At 49.9% G+C, this 18,009-nt stretch overlaps 1 protein-coding gene across 14 annotated transcripts in view; it reads right to left on the bottom strand.

Moving 5' to 3' along the window:
- The window catches only part of PITPNM2 (phosphatidylinositol transfer protein membrane associated 2), a 226,990-nt gene that overhangs the window by 171,322 nt on the left and 37,659 nt on the right, over positions 1-18,009 (bottom strand). For 12 of the 14 annotated variants that reach the window (XR_009209078.1, XR_009209079.1, XR_009209076.1 and 9 more), the window contains exon 2: positions 14,134-14,237. The exons of the other annotated variants lie outside the window; for them this stretch is intronic. The gene's annotated coding sequence lies outside the window, so the exon portion shown is untranslated. The remainder of the gene's footprint in view (positions 1-14,133; positions 14,238-18,009) is intronic. 14 annotated transcript variants of the gene reach the window in all.

Genomic DNA, 18,009 nt, shown 5'->3' with positions numbered 1-18,009 from the left:
TGTTCTTTGCTTCGTGAGAAAGATCCACCTACGACCTCAGGTCCTCAGGCCGACCAGCCCAAGAAACATCTCGCCAATTTCAAATCCGGTAAGCGGCCTCTTTTTACTCTCTTCTCCAACCTCCCTCACTATCCCTCAACCTCTTTCTCCTTTCAATCTTGGCGCCACACTTCAATCTCTCCCTTCTCTTAATTTCAATTCCTTTCATTTTCTGGTAGAGACGAAGGAGACACGTTTTATCTGTGGACCCAAAACTCCGGCGCCAGTCATGGACTAGGGAAGGCAGCCTTCACTTGGTGTTTAATCATTGCAAGGACACCTCTCTGATTATTCACCCAGGTTTCAGAGGTGTCAGACCACACAGGGACGCCTGCCTTGGTCCTTCACCCTTAGCGGCAAGTCCCGCTTTTCTTGGGGGGGGCAAGTAATCCTACCCCTTCTCTCCGTGTCTCTACCCCTTCTCTGCTTTTCTGGGGCAGGGGCAAGAACCCCTCAACCCCCTCTCCTTCACCCTTAGAGGCAAGTCCTGCTTTTCTAGGGGGCAAGAACCCCCAATCCCTTATTTCCATGCCCCGACCTCTTATCTCTGTGCCCCAATCCCTTATTTCCGTGCCCCGACTTCTTATCTCTGCGCCCCAACCCCTTATTTCCACGCCCCGACCCCTTTCCTGCTTTTCTGGAGGGTAAGAACCCCCAAACCCCTTCCCTCTGTGTCTCTCTCTTTTCTCTGGGGTTGCTTCCTTCACTATGGGCAACTTTCCACCCTCCATTCCTCCTTCTTCTCCCTTAGCCTGTGTCCTCAAAAACTTAAAACCTCTTCAACTCACACCTGACCTAAAACCTAAACGCCTTATTTTCTCCTGCAACACCGCCTGGCCCCAATACAAACTTGGCAATGGCTCTAAATGGCCAGAAAACGGCACTTTCAATTTCTCCATCCTACAAGACCTAAATAATTTTTGTCAAAAAATGGGCGAATAGTCTGAGGTGCCTTACATCCGGGCATTTTTCACATTTCATTCCCTCCCTAGTCTCTGTTCCCAATGCGATTCCTCCCAAATCCTCCTTCTTTCCCTCCCACCTGTCCCCTCAGTCCCAACCCCAGGCGTCGCTGAGTCTTTCCAGTCTTCCTTTTCTACAGACTCATCTGACCTTTCCCCTCCTCCTCAAGCTGCTCATCACCAGGTCGAGCTAAGTCCCAATTCTTCCTCAGCCTCCGCTCCTCCACCCTATAATCCTTCTACCACCTCCCCTCCTCACACCCGGTCCAGCTTACAGTTTCGTTCTGCAACTAGCCTTCCCCCACCTGCCCAGCAATTTCCTCCTAAAAAGGTGGCTGGAGCTAAAGGCATAGTCAAGGTTAACGCTCCTTTTTCTTTATCTGACCTCTCCCCAAATCAGTTAGTGTTTAGGCTCTTTTTCATCAAATATAAAAACTCAGCCCAGTTCATGGCTCGTTTGGCAGCAACCCTGAGACGCTTTACAGCCCTAGACCCTGAAAGGTCAGAAGGCCGTCTTATTCTCAATATGCATTTTATTTTATTACCCAACGTGCTCCCGACATGAAATAAAGCTCCAAAAATTAAATTCCAGCCCTCAAACCCCACAACAGGACTTAACCTCACCTTCAAGGTGTACAATAATAGAGTAGAGGCAGCCAAGTAGCAATGTATTTCTGAGTTGCAATTCCTTGCCTCCACTGTGAGACAAACCCCAGCCACATCTCCAGCACACAAGAACTCCAAATGCCTGAACCGCAGCTGCCAGGGGTTCCTCCAGAACCTCTTCCCCCAGGAGCTTGCTACAAGTGCCAGAAATCTGACCGCTGGGCCAAGAAATGCCCACAGCCCAGGATTCCTCCTAAGCCGTGTCCCATCTGTGCGGGACCCCACTGAAAATCGGACTGTTCAACTCACCTGACAGCCACTTCCACAGCCCCTGGAACTCTGGCCCAAGGCTCTCTGACTGACTCCTTCCCAGATCTTCTTGGCTTAGCAGCTGAAGACTGACACTGCCCGATTGCCTCAGAAGCCTATAGGACCATCACAGACGCTCTAGGTAACTCTCACAGTGGAAGGTAAGTCCATCCCCTTCTTAGTCAATACAGAGGCTACCCACTCCACATTACCTTCTTTTCAAGGGCCTGTTTTCCTTGCTTCCGTAACTGTTGTGGGTATTGACGGCCAAGCTTCTAAACCTCTTAAAACTCCCAAATCTGGTGCCAACTTAGACAACACTCTTCTATGCACTCTTTTTTAGTTATCCCCACCTGCCCAGTTCCCTTATTAGGCCGAGATATTTTAACCAAATTATCTGCTTTCCTGACTATTCCTAGACTACAGCCGCATCTCATTGCCGCCCTTCTCCCCAACCCAAAGCCTCCTTCGCGTCTTCCTCTCGTATCCCCCGACCTTAACCCACAAGTATGGGACATCTCTACTCCTTCCCTGGCAACCGATCACATACCCATTACCATCCCATTAAAACCTAATCACCCTTACCCCGTTCAACACCAATATCCCATCCCACAGCACGCTTTAAAAGGATTAAAGCCTGTTATCACTCGCCTGCTACAGCATGGGTTTCTAAAACCTATAAACTCTCCTTACAATTCCCCCATTTTACCTGTCCAAAAACCGGACAAGTCTTACAGATTAGTTCAGGATCTGTGCCTTATCAACCAAATTGTTTTGCCTATCCACCCTGTGGTGCCCAACCCGTACACTCTTTTGTCCTCAATACCTTCCTCCACAACTCACTATTCCGTTCTTGATCTTAAAGATGCTTTTTTCACTATTTCCCTGCACCCCTCGTCCCAGCCTCTCTTTGCTTTCACCTGGACTGACCCTGACACCCATCAGTCCCAGCAGCTTACCTGGGCTGTGCTGCCACAAGGTTTCAGGGACAGCCCTCATTACTTCAGCCAAGCTCTTTCTCATGATTTACTTTCCACCCCTCCGCTTCTCACCTTATTCAATATATTGATGATCTTCTTCTTTGTAGCCCTTCCTTTGAATCTTCTCAACAAGACACACTTCTTCTCCTTCAACATTTATTCTCCAAAGGATATCAGGTATCCCCCTCCAAAGCTCAAATTTCTTCTCCATCCGTTACCTACCTCAGCATAATTCTTCATAAAAACACACGTGTTCTCCCTGCCGATCGTGTCCAACTAAGCTCTCAAACCCCAACCCCTTCTACAAAACAACAACTCCTTTCCTTCCTGGGCATGGTTGGATACTTTCGCCTTTGGATACCTGGTTTTGCCATCCTAACAAAACCATTATATAAACTCACAAAAGGAAACCTAGCTGACCCCATAGATCTAAATCCTTTCCCCACTCCTCTTTCCATTCCTTGAAGACAGCTTTAGAGACTGCCCCCACTCTAGCTCTCCCTGACTCATCCCAACCCTTTTCATTACACACAGCCAAAGTGCAGGGCTGTGCAGTCGGAATTCTTACACAAGGACCAGGATTGCGTCCTGTAGCCTTTTTGTCCAAACAACTTGACCTTACTGTTTTAGGCTGGCCATCATGTCTCCGTGCAGCGGCTGCTGCAGCCCTAATACTTTTAGAGGCCCTCAAAATCACAAATTATGCTCAACTCACTCTCTACAGCTCTCATAATTTCCAAAATCTATTTTCTTCCTCACACCTGACACATATACTTTCTGCTCCCCAGATCCTTCAGCTATACTCACTCTTTGTTGAGTCTCCCACAATTACCATTGTTCCTGGCCCAGACTTCAATCCGGCCTCCCACATTATTCCGGATACCACACCTGACCCTCATGACTGCATCTCTCTGATCCACCTGACATTCACCCCATTTCCCCACATTTCCTTCTTCCCTGTTTCTCACCCTGATCACACTTGGTTTATTGATGGCAGTTCCACCAGACCTAATCGCCACTCACCAGCAAAGGCAGGCTATGCTATAGTATCTTCCACATCTATCATTGAGGCTACCGCTCTGCCCTCTTCCACTACCTCTCAGCAAGCCGAACTAGTTGCCTTAACTCAAGCCCTCACTCTTGCAAAAGGACTACATGTCAATATCTATACCGATTCTAAATATGCCTTTCATATTCTGCACCACCATGCGGTCATAGGGGCTGAAAGAGGTTTCCTCACTACACAAGGGTCCTCCATCATTAATGCCTCTTTAATAAAAACTCTGCTCAAGGCCGCTTTATTTCCAAAGGAAGCTGGGGTCATTCACTGCAAGGGGCATCAAAAGGGGTCAGATCCCATTGCTCTAGGCAACGCTTATGCTGATAAGGTGGCTAGACAAGCAGCTAGCTCTCCAACTTCTGTCCCTCCTGGCCAGTTTTTCTCCTTCACATCGGTCACTCCCACCTTACTCCCCCGCTGAAACTTCCACCTATCAATCTCTTCCCACACAAGCAAATGGATCTTAGACCAAGGAAAATACCTCCTTCCAGCCTCACAGGCCCACTCTACTCTGTCATCATTTCATAACCTCTTCCATGTAGGTTACAAGCCGCTAGCCCGCCTCTTAGAACCTCTCATTTCCTTTCCATCATGGAAATCTATCCTCAAGGAGATCACTTCTCAGTGTTCCATCTGCTATTCTACTATCCCTCAGGGATTGTTCAGGCCTCCTCCCTTTCCCACACATCGAGCTCGGGGATTTGCCCCTGCCCAGGACTGGCAAATTGACTTTACTCACATGCCCCAAGTCAGGAAACTAAAAAATCTCTTAGTCTGGGTAGACACTTTCACTGGATGGGTAGAGGCCTTTCCCACAGGGTCTGAGAAGGCCACCGCGGTCATTTCTTCCCTTCTGTCAGACAGAATTCCTCGGTTTGGCCTTCCCACCTCTATACAGTCTGATAACGGACCAGCCTTTACTAGTCAAATCACCCAAGCAGTTTCTCAGGCTCTTGGTATTCAGTGGAACCTTCATATCCCTTACCATCCTCAATCTTCAGGAAAGGTAGAACGGACTAATGGTCTTTTAAAGACACACCTCACCAAGCTCAGCCTCCAACTTAAAAAGGATTGGACAGTACTTTTACCTCTTGCCTTTCTCAGAATTAGAGCCTGTCCTCGAGATGCTACAGGGTACAGTCCATTTGAACTTTTATATGGACGCACTTTCTTGCTTGGCCCCAACCTCATCCCAGACACCAGCCCTCTAGGCGACTATCTTCCAGTCCTCCAACAGGCTAGACAGGAAATTCACCAGGCTGCTAATCTTCTCTTGCCTACTCCAGATCCCCAGCCATATGAAGACACCCTAGCTGGACGATCAGTTCTTGTTAAGAATCTGACCCCTCAAACTCTACAACCTCGATGGACCAGACCCTACTTAGTCATCTATAGTAGCCCGACTGCCGTCCGCCTGTGGGATCCTCCCCACTGGGTTCACAGTTCTAGAATAAAGCTGTGTCCATCGGACAGCCAGCCTAATCCCTCCTTTTCCTCCTGGAAGCCGCAAGTACTCTCCCCTACTTCCCTTAAACTCACTAGTATTTCTGAAGAACAGTAATAACCCTTATGAGCCTAATACATCCCTTCATTCTATTAGGTCTGCTCGTCCTTACCCTACTTTTTGCAACAGGGCTTTACGAAGTCACCCCCACCACTTAGGCCAAGCCCCAAAAAACTTGTCATCCCTACTATTTTCTGTCTAGTCATACTCCTATTCTCCGTTCTTAACTACTTATAAATGCCCTACTCTTGTTTACACTGCCGGTTTACACTGTTTCTTCAAGCTATCACAGCTGATATCTCTTGGTGCTATCCCCAAACTGCCACTCTTAACTCCCTCTTAGAGTGGGTAGATGATCTTTGCTGGCAGGGCACCCTCCAATACTTCCACCCTGATGAAGTTCTATTCTTTACTTTTATACTCACTCTTATTCTCATTCCATTCTTATGCCACCCTTTACCCCTCCCCAGCTATCTCCACCACACTATCAACCTTACCCATTCTCTCCTAGCTGCTTCTAATCCCTCCTTAGAGAACAACTGCTGGCTTTGCATTTCCCTTTCTTCCAGTGCCTACACAGCTGTCCCCACCTTACAGACAGAGTGGGCAACATCTCCTGTCTCCTTACACCTCCGAACTTCCTTTAACAGCCCTCACCTTTACCCTCCTGAAGAACTCATTTACTTTCTAGACAAGTCCAGCAAGACTTCCCCAGACATTTCACATCAGCAAGCTGCCGCCCTCCTCCGCACTTATTTAAAAAACCTTTCTCCTTATATTAACTCTACTCCCCCCATATTTGGACCTCTCACAACACAAACTACTATTCCTGTGGCCTCTCCTTTATGTGTCTCTCAGCAAAGACCCACTGGAATTCCCCTAGGTAATCTTTCACCTTCTCGATGTTCCTTTACTCTTCATCTCCAAAGCCCAACTACACACATCATTGAAACAACTGGAGCCTTCCAGCTCCATATTACAGACAAGCCCGCTATCAATACTGACAAACTCAAAAACGTTAGCAGTAATTATTGCTTAGGAAGACACTTACCCTGTATTTCACTCCATCCTTGGCTACCTTCCCCTTGCTAGTCAGACTCTCCTCCCAGGCCCTCTTCTTGTTTACTTATACCTAGCCCCGAAAATAACAGTGAAAGGTTGCTCGTAGATACTCAACGTTTTCTCACACACCATGAAAATTGAACCTCCTCCTCTACACAGTTACCCCATCAGTCCCCATTACAACCTCTGACAGCTGCCGCCCTAGCTGGATCCCTAGGAGTCTGGGTACAAGACACCCCCTTCAGCACTCCTTCTCACCTTTTTACTTTGCATCTCCAGTTTTGCCTCACACAAGGTCTCTTCTTCCTCTGTGGATCCTCTACCTACATGTGTCTACCTGCTAATTGGACAGGCACATGCACACTAGTTTTCCTTACCCCCAAAATTCAATTTGCAAATGGGACCGAAGAGCTCCCTGTTCCCCTCATGACACCGACACGACAAAAAAAGAGTTATTCCCCTAATTCCCTTGTCGGTCGGTTCAGGACTTTCTGCCTCCACTATTGCTCTCGGTACTGGAATAGCAGGCATTTCAACCTGTCACGACCTTAATAGCCTGTCTAATGACTTCTCTGCTAGCATCACAGACATACCACAAATTTTATCAGTCCTCCAGGCCCAAGTTGACTCTTAAGCTGCAGTTGGCCTTCAAAACCGCCAAGGCCTTGACTTATTCACTGCTGAAAAAGGAGGACGCTGTATGTCCTTAAATGAAGAGTGCTGTTTTTACCTAAATCAGTCTGGCCTGGTGTATGACAACATAAAAAAACTCAAGGATAGAGCCCAAAAACTTGCCAACCAAGCCAAGTAATTATGCTGAATCCCCTTGGGCACTCTCTAATTGGATGTCCTAGGTCCTCCCAGTTCTTAGTCCTTTAATATCCATGTTTCTCCTTCTTTTATTCGGACCTTGTATCTTCCGTTTAGTTTCTCAATTCATCTAAAACCGTATCCAGGCCATCACCAATCATTCTACACGACAAATGTTTCTTCTAACAACCCCACAATATCACCCCTTACCACAAGATCTCCCTTCAGCTTAATCTCTCCCACTCTAGGTTCCCACGCCACCCCTAATCCTGCTTGACGCAGCCCTGAGAAACATCGGCCATTCTCTCTCTCCATACCACCCCCCAAAAATTTTCGCCACCCCAACAGTTCAACACTATTTTGTTTTATTTTTCTTAATATAAGAAGGCAGGAATGTCAGGCCTCTGAGCCCAAGCCAAGCCATCGCATCCCCTGTGACTTGCATGTATATACGCCCAGATGGCCTGAAGTAACTGAAGAATCATAAAATAAGGGAATATGCCCTGCCTGCCTTAACTGATGACATTCCACCACAAAAGAAGTGTAAATGGCCGGTCCTTGCCTTAACTGATGATATTCCACCACAAAAGAAGTGAAAATGGCCGGTCTTTGCCTTAAGTGATGACATTGCCTTGTGAAAGTCCTTTTCCTGGCTCATCCTGGCTCAGAAAGCTCCCCCACTGAGCATCTTGCGACCCCCACTCCTGCCCGCCAAAGAACAAACCCCCTTCGACTGTAATTTTCCTTTACCTACCCAAATCTTATAAAACGGCCCCACCCCTATCTCCCTTCGCTGACTCGCTTTTCGGACTCAGCCCACCTGCTCCCACGTGATTAAAAGCTTTATTGCTCACACAAAGCCTGTTTGGTGGTCTCTTCACAAGGACACGCATGAAACTCCCTATTGCAATTGTTTCCCCACAATCCCCCAGCTTCCTCCCTTCCTCCCATCCAGCCTGCTCTCATCACCATAGCCAGAAACCATCCTTTTAAAGCACAATTCGGATCCTGACCCTCTACTGCTCAAACATTTCTGAAGCTTCAGGTCACTCAGAGTCAGGGCCAAAGTCCTGATACAGCCTGCAAGGCCCTGATCCATCGGGGCCCTCAATATTCTCTGACCTCCTCCCCTGCTTCTCTTCCCCTCATTCACTCACTCCAGTTTCCTGAACATCCTGGACAAGCTCCTGCCTCAGGGCCTTTCTCCCTGAGCTACTGTCCTGGCTCACTCCTCACCTCCTTCAGGTCTTCGCCTAAATGTCCCCAACTTGGGAGGCCTTCCTTTCCCCTGCTTCTGCAGCTCTGATCACCATCTGACGTGCTTACAGGTTTTACTATTTTCTATCGAGTGTCTATCCCCACTAGAATACAAGCCCCAGGAGGGCCAGAAGTTTTTAACATTTTATCACGTCTTTATGCCCAGCTCCTAGAATAGTAGGTACTCACTAAATATGTGTGGAATGAATCGCTGTTGATCCACTGAGGGGTCAATCATGCTGCTGAAATGAAGAGTCAAGCTATTCAACCCCCCGGCTTGAATGGCGCCATCTCAGGAACCCCTCGGAGAATTCCAAGCTCTGTACACTGTCTCCAGGAACAAAAGTGATTGTCCCAGGCAGGGTTCACATCTCAGGAAGTGTGTGAAGAAACAAAGAAAGGAAGTGACACAGGGGACACAGATCCAGAAAGCTCCTGCTGACGACACCTGGCTACTGGAAGGCATGAGGGCTCAATGCATATGGGAATGCCTCCAGGCACCGGGAGTGCTGAGCTGTCATGCCTCCAGCTGCCTCCTTGCAGGTGGGATGAGGTCATCAACGTGAGCGCACTGGATACCCACCATGGAGAAGTACCGGAAATGAACCGAAGACGGGGGCTCTGTACCAGAGCAGAGGAAAGGCAGAACGAGAGGAAGAAGGAAAAGAAAGGTGGTGAGAAAGAGTTTCCCATGCTGCGAACCTGCAGGCAGAGATGTAGAGAAACCCCCAGCCCCAGACCACCACTGACCGAGACAGCAGGGCACCCGGCCTCACATGCCCTCTGGTAGGCCAGGCCAGCTTCCTTCCTGGCCCTGCCTGTCCTGAAGAGCACAAGTGAAACAGACCCATGCCCATCCCCCTGCAAGCATGGCATGCCTGCACAAACCTCAACAAGTAACCAAAGGCATCGCCCAGAAACAACCATCTCGCCACAGGCCCCCTGCTTCCTCTCTTCACCCCAGCTAGCCTGCTCTCAACACGGCAGCCAGAAGACATCCTTCTGAAGCATAATTCAACACAAGCCAGAGGAACGCAGGCTTCTGCCACCTTGTTGAAAGTAAAATACATTCTGGGCCAGGTGTGGTGGTGTGCACCTGTAGCCCCAGCTACTCAGGAGGCTGAGGTGGGAGGACTGCTTGAGCCCAGGAATTCAAGGCTGCAGTGAGCCATGATCACACCACTGCACTCCAGCCTGGGTGGCAGAGCAAGACTCCATCTCTAAAATAAGTAAATAATTCTTTAAAAAAAAAAAAAAAAAGGCCGGGTGCGGTGGCTCACGCTTGTAATCCCAGCACTTTGGGAGGCTGAGGCGGGCGGATCACAAGGTCAGGAGATCGAGACCACGGTGAAACCCCGTCTCTACTAAAAATACAAAAAAATTAGCCAGGCATGGTGGCAGGCGCCTGTAGTCCCAGCTACTCGGAGAGGCTGAGGCAGGAGAATGGCGTGAACCCGGGAGGCGGAGCTTGCAGTGAGCCGAGATTGCGCCACTGCACTCCAGCCTGGACGACAGAGCGAGACTCCGTCTCAAAAAATAAAACAAAAATAAAAATAAAAAAAATTTAAAAAAAAAAAGGAAGAAAAGAAAGTACATTCTCAGGAAGACATGCTGCATCAGAGCAAACAACACAAATGCAGGAGTCGGTCCCCAGAGCTCCGGGGAACAGGAAGAAGAGGAGACTGAGAAGAGCCAGCAATTTCTGGCTAAAGCCCTGCGTACTGAGCAGCGGGTGTGTGTCAAAGAACCATGTCGATAAACAAAATGTAGATGGGAGCAGTCAGGAGGGGCACAGGTGACAAAGCTGGCCAGGGCATGACATGGGTCATCAGATTGTGCCCATATCTCTACCAAGCTCTGTGGGGACAGCAAAGGAGCTGAGGAGGAGCTCTCTGTGGACCTCAGGGCAGCATCTTTGCTCCAGGGCATGAGGGCACTCAGCCCTCTACTTCCTTTCCATAACCTCCCCATGCTCTGGGCTCTCTGGGCAGCCTTCTAACATGCGAGACTTATCACAGACCTAAACCTCACAGGGACGGACAGGCCTGCATTCCCATGTGGGACTAGGGCTGCCTGAGAGGAGGAACTAGGAAGCAAGGCCCTCGCTGCAGGTAGGGCTCTGCTGCTGCTACAGATGGAGATAAGTCCCTTCTTCACCTAGGATGGGACTTCATCCAAGGGGCTGGAGGTGGGGGTGGGGGTACAGCATGGGGAGGTGGGGACATGCCCTGGAAAGTCTGTGTCATTGCTGCTGTGGTCTGCGGCCCTGCCCATGTCATGAGCTCTCTTTCTCCTCAGGAGACAGTGACCTTTTGAGGCCTGTCACAGAGACAATGGCAGGAAGTGCCCCTCCCTGCCTGAGCCACGGGGAGTCCGGAAGGAAGCCACTGCCTGGGCCCAGGACCCTCCCCGCTGAGCTCTTGCCCAACGGACACTGAGGCTCATGGCAATGCCAGAAGCTCTGCTCACCAGTGCCGAATGGCAAACATCTTCAGCTGTGGGGGCTAAGGGCAAATATTCTCCTTGGCTGGGACCCGCCTCTTTAAGGCAGACCCCTTCTGTGAAAGACAGCCAGGCAGTAGGAGACACAACCCCAGCTACCCCCACCCACCACCTGCCACCCCCACCTTCTGGAAGGAAGGGCTCTGGGTTCCTCCACAGCAAGGAAATTTTCTAAAAATAAACCCTGGTCCTTGAGCCCTTTCCTTCCTCAGTCCCCTGTGGAGGAGAGAAGAGAAGGAAAGATCTCGTTCTTAGCCGACCCCAGGGAGTGTGGCCTCCCTCCACCCCATGACTCTCGCTACCAGGGCCCAGGGGTCACTATGCCACAAACTCCCAAGCAGGGGTGCAGAGGCATGGAGGGGGCAACCCTAATCATCCTCACATGGGGCCTGCCATTTTTTAGGGGAGGGTTTTGGGAAAAGCAGGTGGTACCAGCTCTCTAGTCCAGGATCTGGGGGGAAAGGATGGCGCCCAAAGGCAAGTCTTCCACATTACAGGGCTCCCAGACTGACAGCAGACTCAGACACTTATTAAAATATTTCAGGGAAAATGATGCCAAGAATTCTGAGGTCCAAGCAGTATGCCGTGACAGCACAGAGGGAGGAAGGAGAGGCTAATGTGGACCCAGGCCTTGCAAAGAAATTTAGAGGAAAGGAGCTGTTTGAAATGGGCTTGGAAGGTGAAACAGGAACCTGACAGGTAGAGGTAGGAAGAGGGAATTTCAGGATGCTGGAACTGCATAAGCAAAGCGCAGAGAATGTACCAGTGTATAAACTAGACGCAAGCAGGGACGCCTGTCTGTTTTGTTCACAGTGGCGTCTCTGGCAACTGGAATGGTCCCTGGTGCATACTAAGTAACAATAAATACTTTATGGACAAACGAGTGGAGCAGAACAATTCCTGAAGACATTTTAGGTCTAAGTGAAGACCTTCGGATGAGGTGGGCTGCAAGGCCATGGTCTCTGCAAAGCCACTGCACTCTGGAATGCAGTTATTAAGAAGGAATAGAACCTCCTTCCTGTAAGAAAGGAGACAGGAGACCAAGGATGTGTTGAAGCAGGGTCCCTCAGAGCAATGTCAGTGCTCAGGCCATGCAGGGCAGAAGAGTTCTCACCGGGCCCTGCCTCAACTTGGCAGCCAACACCTTTGGCAACAGGACAACCATGAGGCCCCAACCCCGCAGAACCCGAGTGACCCCTGGAGAAGCTGCAAGTCAGGGCTGAGTGTTACTATGCGCCCTCCCCTACATCCACTCCCAGTAGCTGAGACACCTTGGAAAGTGAATTAAAACAAAACAGAAAAATAAAAAATACAACATAGCACTCTCTCTTCTTAGCACTTGGAGGCCTTTTCACAGCAACTGAAAAGAATGAGCAATTAGAGAAGATAACAGTCCATGGTGCCAGCCTGGAACTACAGAGCCAGAGGCAACTTAAGAGGCCCCATCACAACGTGCCCTATCTTCCCAGCGAGGATGAGGGCACCTGGAGAAGGGAGGGGACTTACCTGAGATCAGACAGCAAGTAACGGTTGAGCCTGGGCTGAACCAAGGGCCCTGTGAGTCACAGGCCAAATTTGGAAAACCATGCCATGTGCTTCCAAGTCTAGACTCGGGGTCCAATCCCAATCCCACCACTGACTAGCTGTGCAACCTGGAGCTGATATCTGCCATCTCTGAGCCTCAGCTTCCTGTGTAGAAAGGGACCCTAACAGGCACTGCTCATGGTTACTGTGAGACTTAGCCCCATGCGGCAGGGGCTGGGTACATTAAACCTACCCCCACCAGCATCCTCACCTCAGCTTTGCTAGCTTCCCTTGATGGAACATCCATCCTCTGTGCCTCCAAAGCTGAAACTAGCCAGTGAGTGTACAGGGAGAAGGATTCATCAACATTTAGGAAAAAAAGAAGGAAAAATCACTTTACCTCCTGTTCCACCCAACAAAGGCCTTGGCATGGAAAATGGGACCAAGGCCAGGGATTGTGCCTGAGACGCAGAAATACAAAATGGAAAGAAGCTTGGGAGGCCAGGGGCTCCTGCTGCCAGCTGGGGGTAGGAGGGGAGAGACTGCTACTCCCTGGACCATTCAATCTCTAGACCTGGCACTCCCTGAGACTCAAGACAGAGGCTCAGGCCTGCCCTCCACTCAGCCTTGGTTTCTCACTGTACATCCAGAGGGATGGTGCATTAAAAACCACACTCATGCTTGTTTCTGGGCCACTGACCATGACTTGCGGGCAGCTGAGCAAGGCAGCAGCCCAGCCTCTGCTCTCTGCCAAAGCCAGGGAGTAGCCAGAGCCTGAGCTTCCCAGCCAAGGCACAGAAGAAGCAAAACTCCTGCCTGTCCTGTTCCATGTACTAAGGGTAGAGCAGGCCAGGCTGAGCCTCAAGAGCAAACAGAAAAGGGCCACCCTGGGGTGCTCTATAAACAGGAGAATAGCAGCCGCTGGGGCCTCAAAGGCCAACCCAAGCAGTTTTTATGGTATTTGGAATCGAAAGCTACCAGAGGCAGAACATCGGTCTTTCGTATTTAGTGAAGAGAAGTCAATATTTGCAAAAGCATAATCAATAAATACAATCTACCCCACATTAATCAGATAAAGTCAGGTTTACAGTGTTTTTTTAAGAGACGGGGTCTCACTGTGTTACTCCGGCTGGAATGAAGTAGTGTGACCATGGCTTATTGCAGCCTCGAACTCCTGGGTTCAAGTGATCGTCCCACATCAGCCTCCCCAGTAGCTGGGACTATAGACAGGTGGCACCTCACCCACTTAATTTTTTTTTTTTTTTTTCAGAGATATGCAGTCTCACTATGTTGCCCAGGCTGGTCTTGAAATCCTGGCCTCCAGTGATCCTCCTGCCTTAGCCTCCCAAAGTGCTAGGATTACAGGTGTGAGCCATTGCGCCCAACAACAGTCTGGTTTTTAGGGGAAAAGGGAAACAGCAATAAAGTCTCTGTACCCTCAAACTCCAAAGGCCAGGGTGGCCTGCAGGGTCTCAGCTCTAGGAAGTAGGGTGCTACTGCACAGGTGGACGGCCTTACCTGTGGGTCTAAGAAGGCTCCACTAATGTCCCTGTCACAGGAGGAGAAATGGGTGCCTAGGCTCACAGAAGGGTGTCGAGGACCAGGACACACGTGCCAGCATCCTGCAGGGAGAAGCACAATGGGAGAGGAGGTGAGACACTTGGACTCTGATCACTCCACACCAATCCAACTGGGAGATGGTCCACAATGCCGATGGACCAAGAGGATTGAACAGGGGACATCTGACTAAAGGTGTCTCCATTTTACAAAGGGACCCAGCCCAGGACCATTCAGGAAGCAAGTGTCTGACTCAGAATTGGTGACAGATACACCCCAACATTGCCCGGCACCCCTTCTACTTAGGAAAACTGCTCAGGGAGTGAGACCTGAGACCACCAGCACACACCATAAGCCATCTTATTTCCAAAGCCTCTTGGAGCTCTGTCTCAAACCTTGATTTTCACTCATGAACCCCACTGGGATTGGAGGACTTCAGACCGCAGAGAGGAGGCTGGAAAATGAGATAATGCAGGAAGAAGAGTGGGAGACACAGTCTGAGAGGATGGCGTCCTGATGCCGGGACAGGGGCATGGTCACATTGTGGGGTGATGCAAATGGCTTCCAGCCTTCCAGCAAGCCCCTCCAGCTGGGAAGAGTGTGATCTGACTACCCAGAGGCCAGAGACAAGCATTCAAAACAAAACGAAGAAGGTGGAGAAATGGATTTCCAAAGAGTAGCAGGTCCAACAGCCTCAGAGATGACAAAGTCTTCACAGGTACCACTGAAGCCACCACCCAAACCCAGGGCTCCTACAGGGACCACAGACAAGCCGGGTAGCCCATCTCGCAGCTCAATACACATTCTTGTTTGCCTGACACACATACAAGCCTCCTGACCCTGGGCCCAGAGAGCAGGTAGCAGCCTACAGGGCTCTCCAATGACCATGACAGAGAGTCCACTTGTCTGCTGGCTATGGAAGCTGGGAGTGTTTCAGGAACTGATGCCCAATTCCAGGGCAACCCTGCTTTAAGAGCTGAGGACAGGCATGGTGGGGATCTCCTCAGACACCAGTCCACGCCCGCTAGGGGCAAGCACAGCACTAACAAAGGGAAATGGAATGGTGGCTGGGGATGGCAAAGTCATCAACTGCCAAGTGAACGGCCAGACAGAGGAGGGAGAGTGGAATTGGGGAGGTGCGAAGATAGCTAGCAATACACAGCAGTGGGAGGTGTGGCTGCAGGGAGCGGGCGGCTCTTCCAACCCCGCCATCGCCACTGCGTTCTGCATGCCCACCCCCATGCAGGCTCCTCTGTGGGACTGAGGCTCCATCGCTGTCCCGCCCCAGCCCCTTGTCTCCACGGCTGCATGTACACACCCACATACACACTCAACCCCCGGAACAAATGAAACAGCCCAGGCACCCACAGCAGAGTGGATGCAGGTCCCAGCCCTCCCAGTGACCATGAGCAAGCTGGCCTTCCAGCCTTGCCTCCACATGCCACCGTAGGCCACAGTTGAGGCCAGCAACTCTGAAGTCTCCCCATGTTCGAGGTGAGGAAAGCTGTTGAGAGGGTTGAGGGTTTGCCATGGTAACGCACCCATCAATGGCAAGCCAGATTTGGTAGGCCAGCCCCACTCCAGCCCACCACAATGCTTCTCGGCGGGTGAGAAGGGCAGTGGTGACTCACACCCCACAGAATTAGATCCACAGGGGCTATGAGAAAAAAGCACTCTCGGAACACAAAGAGAGGCACTGCAGGGAATTATGTTTCTGACTAAAAGTATTAAAAGTGAAAAAAGTGAATGCAGGGTCAGGCTAAGGAGCCAACCCAGTAGGCAGCTACTTGGGGAACAGACCTCTAGGGGCAGGGGGCTCAAAACATCCCTGGAAAGAAATTAAAATGTGCTGCTGGCTAACTTAGTTTTCCTCCAGTGACCCCTCACATAAATGGTAAACAGCAAATCTGTCCACTGCCCTAAGGGGACATGGAAAGTCACAACAAAACACAATTCCTTGCTGGGGTTTGTTGCATGTAATGTACGTTCCATACACGTGTAGTCACAGTCCTGGAGGGGAGCAGGCTATCCAAGACCAAATAATACATCGTGTTGCTGTTTTCCAGGAACAAATGTCATTTCATTCCTTTAAGTTTTAAATCCAAATCTTCAATATACTTTTTTTTTTTTTTTTGAGACGGAGTCTCTCTCTGTCACCCAGGCTGGAGTGCAGTGGCGCTATCTCGGCTCACTGCAAGCTCCGCCTCCCGGGTTCATGCCATTCTCCTGCCTCAGCCTCCTGAGTAGCTGGGACTACAGGTGCCTGCCACCACACCTGGCTAATTTTTTTGTATTTTTAGTAGAGACGTTGTTTCACCATGTTAGCCAGGATGGTCTTGATCTCCTGACCTCATGATCTGCCCGCCTTGGCCTCCCAAAGTGCAGGGATTACAGGCGTGAGCCACTGCACCCAGCCTAAATCTTCAATATACTTCTTGAATGATTTGGAAAACTGCAGGGGAAAGAAAAACAAAACAAAAAGATACCTTAGGGGACAAGAACAACAGAAGTCAGAATTGCATTCCTAAAAATTTTTCAGATCCCTGACTCTGTTTCAGTCCATGAAAGTGAATTAGCAAGTGAATCTGTTTCTCTATACGATTCCTATTAATAGAATATCAGTCTCTCCTCATCCCCACTAAATAAATGTCAAACAAACACTTAAAGAATACCAGTTTGATGGGGTGCCAGCTACTAGCCTGCCCAGACGTCCACACGTCTCAGGCTGGCCCTTGTGGAAAGTGTAAGTTCCAAAATGAGTGGGTAGTGCTGCCGAAGTTAAACACTGCTGTCTCCAGCCTCCGTTGACATGGCGACTGTGAGGCAGGTGGCTAAGGAATGGGTAGAGAGAGACCCATACCTATGGTAGGTGGAACCACGGCAAACTGTCCAGAGTGCTGACAACAGACCACGGCCTTTGACTCCATCTGGAGGCATGGTTCCTAATTTTTTTCAATTTTTTTTTTTTTTTTTTGAGACGGAGTCTCGCTCTTTCACCCAGGCTGGAGTGCAGTGGCGCAATCTCAGCTCACTGTAGGCTCCGCCCCCCGGGGTTCACGCCATTCTCCTGCCTCAGCCTCCCGTGTAGCTGGGACTACAGGTGCCCGCCACCTCGCCTGGCTAATTTTTTTGTATTTTTAGTGGAGACGGGGTTTCACCATGTTAGCCAGGATGGTTTAGATCTCCTGACCTCGTGATCCGCCCGCCTCGGCCTCCCAAAGTGCTGGGATTACAGGCGTGAGCCACCGCGCCCGGCCAATTTTTTTCAATTTAGATATAATTCACACACCATAAAACCCACCCTTTTAGCCAGGTGCCATGGCTCATGCTTGTAATCCCAGCACTTAGAGAGGCCGAGGCAGGAGGATCATTTAAGCTCAAGAATTCAAGACAAGCCTGGGTAACACAGTGAGACCCCCCATCTTTACAAATACTCATAAATTAGCTGGGTGTAGTGGCACATGCCTGTAATCCCAGCTACTCAGGAGGCTGAGTTGGGAGGATAACTTGAGTCTGGGAGATCAAGGCCACGGTGAACTGTGATCACACCACTGCACTCCAGCCTGAGTGACACAGCAAGACCATCTATAAACCCAACAAAACCCTACCCTTTCAAAATATATAGGTCAATGGTTATTAGTCTACTTACAATGTTGTACAACCATCACCACCATCTGATGCCAGAACATTTTCATCACCCCAAAAACAAAACTTGTACACATAAGCAGTCACTTCCATCCTCCCCTCCTCCCTGCCCCTGGCAACCACTAATCTTTCTACCTCTATGGGTTTGCCTATTCTAGATACTTCACATAAATGGAATCATACAATATGTAT

Source organism: Hylobates moloch, unplaced genomic scaffold, assembly GCF_009828535.3.
Source record: "Hylobates moloch isolate HMO894 unplaced genomic scaffold, HMol_V3 SCAFFOLD_12, whole genome shotgun sequence".
NCBI classification, from domain to species: domain Eukaryota; kingdom Metazoa; phylum Chordata; class Mammalia; order Primates; family Hylobatidae; genus Hylobates; species Hylobates moloch.
This window is presented reverse-complemented; position numbering and strand designations above follow the sequence as displayed.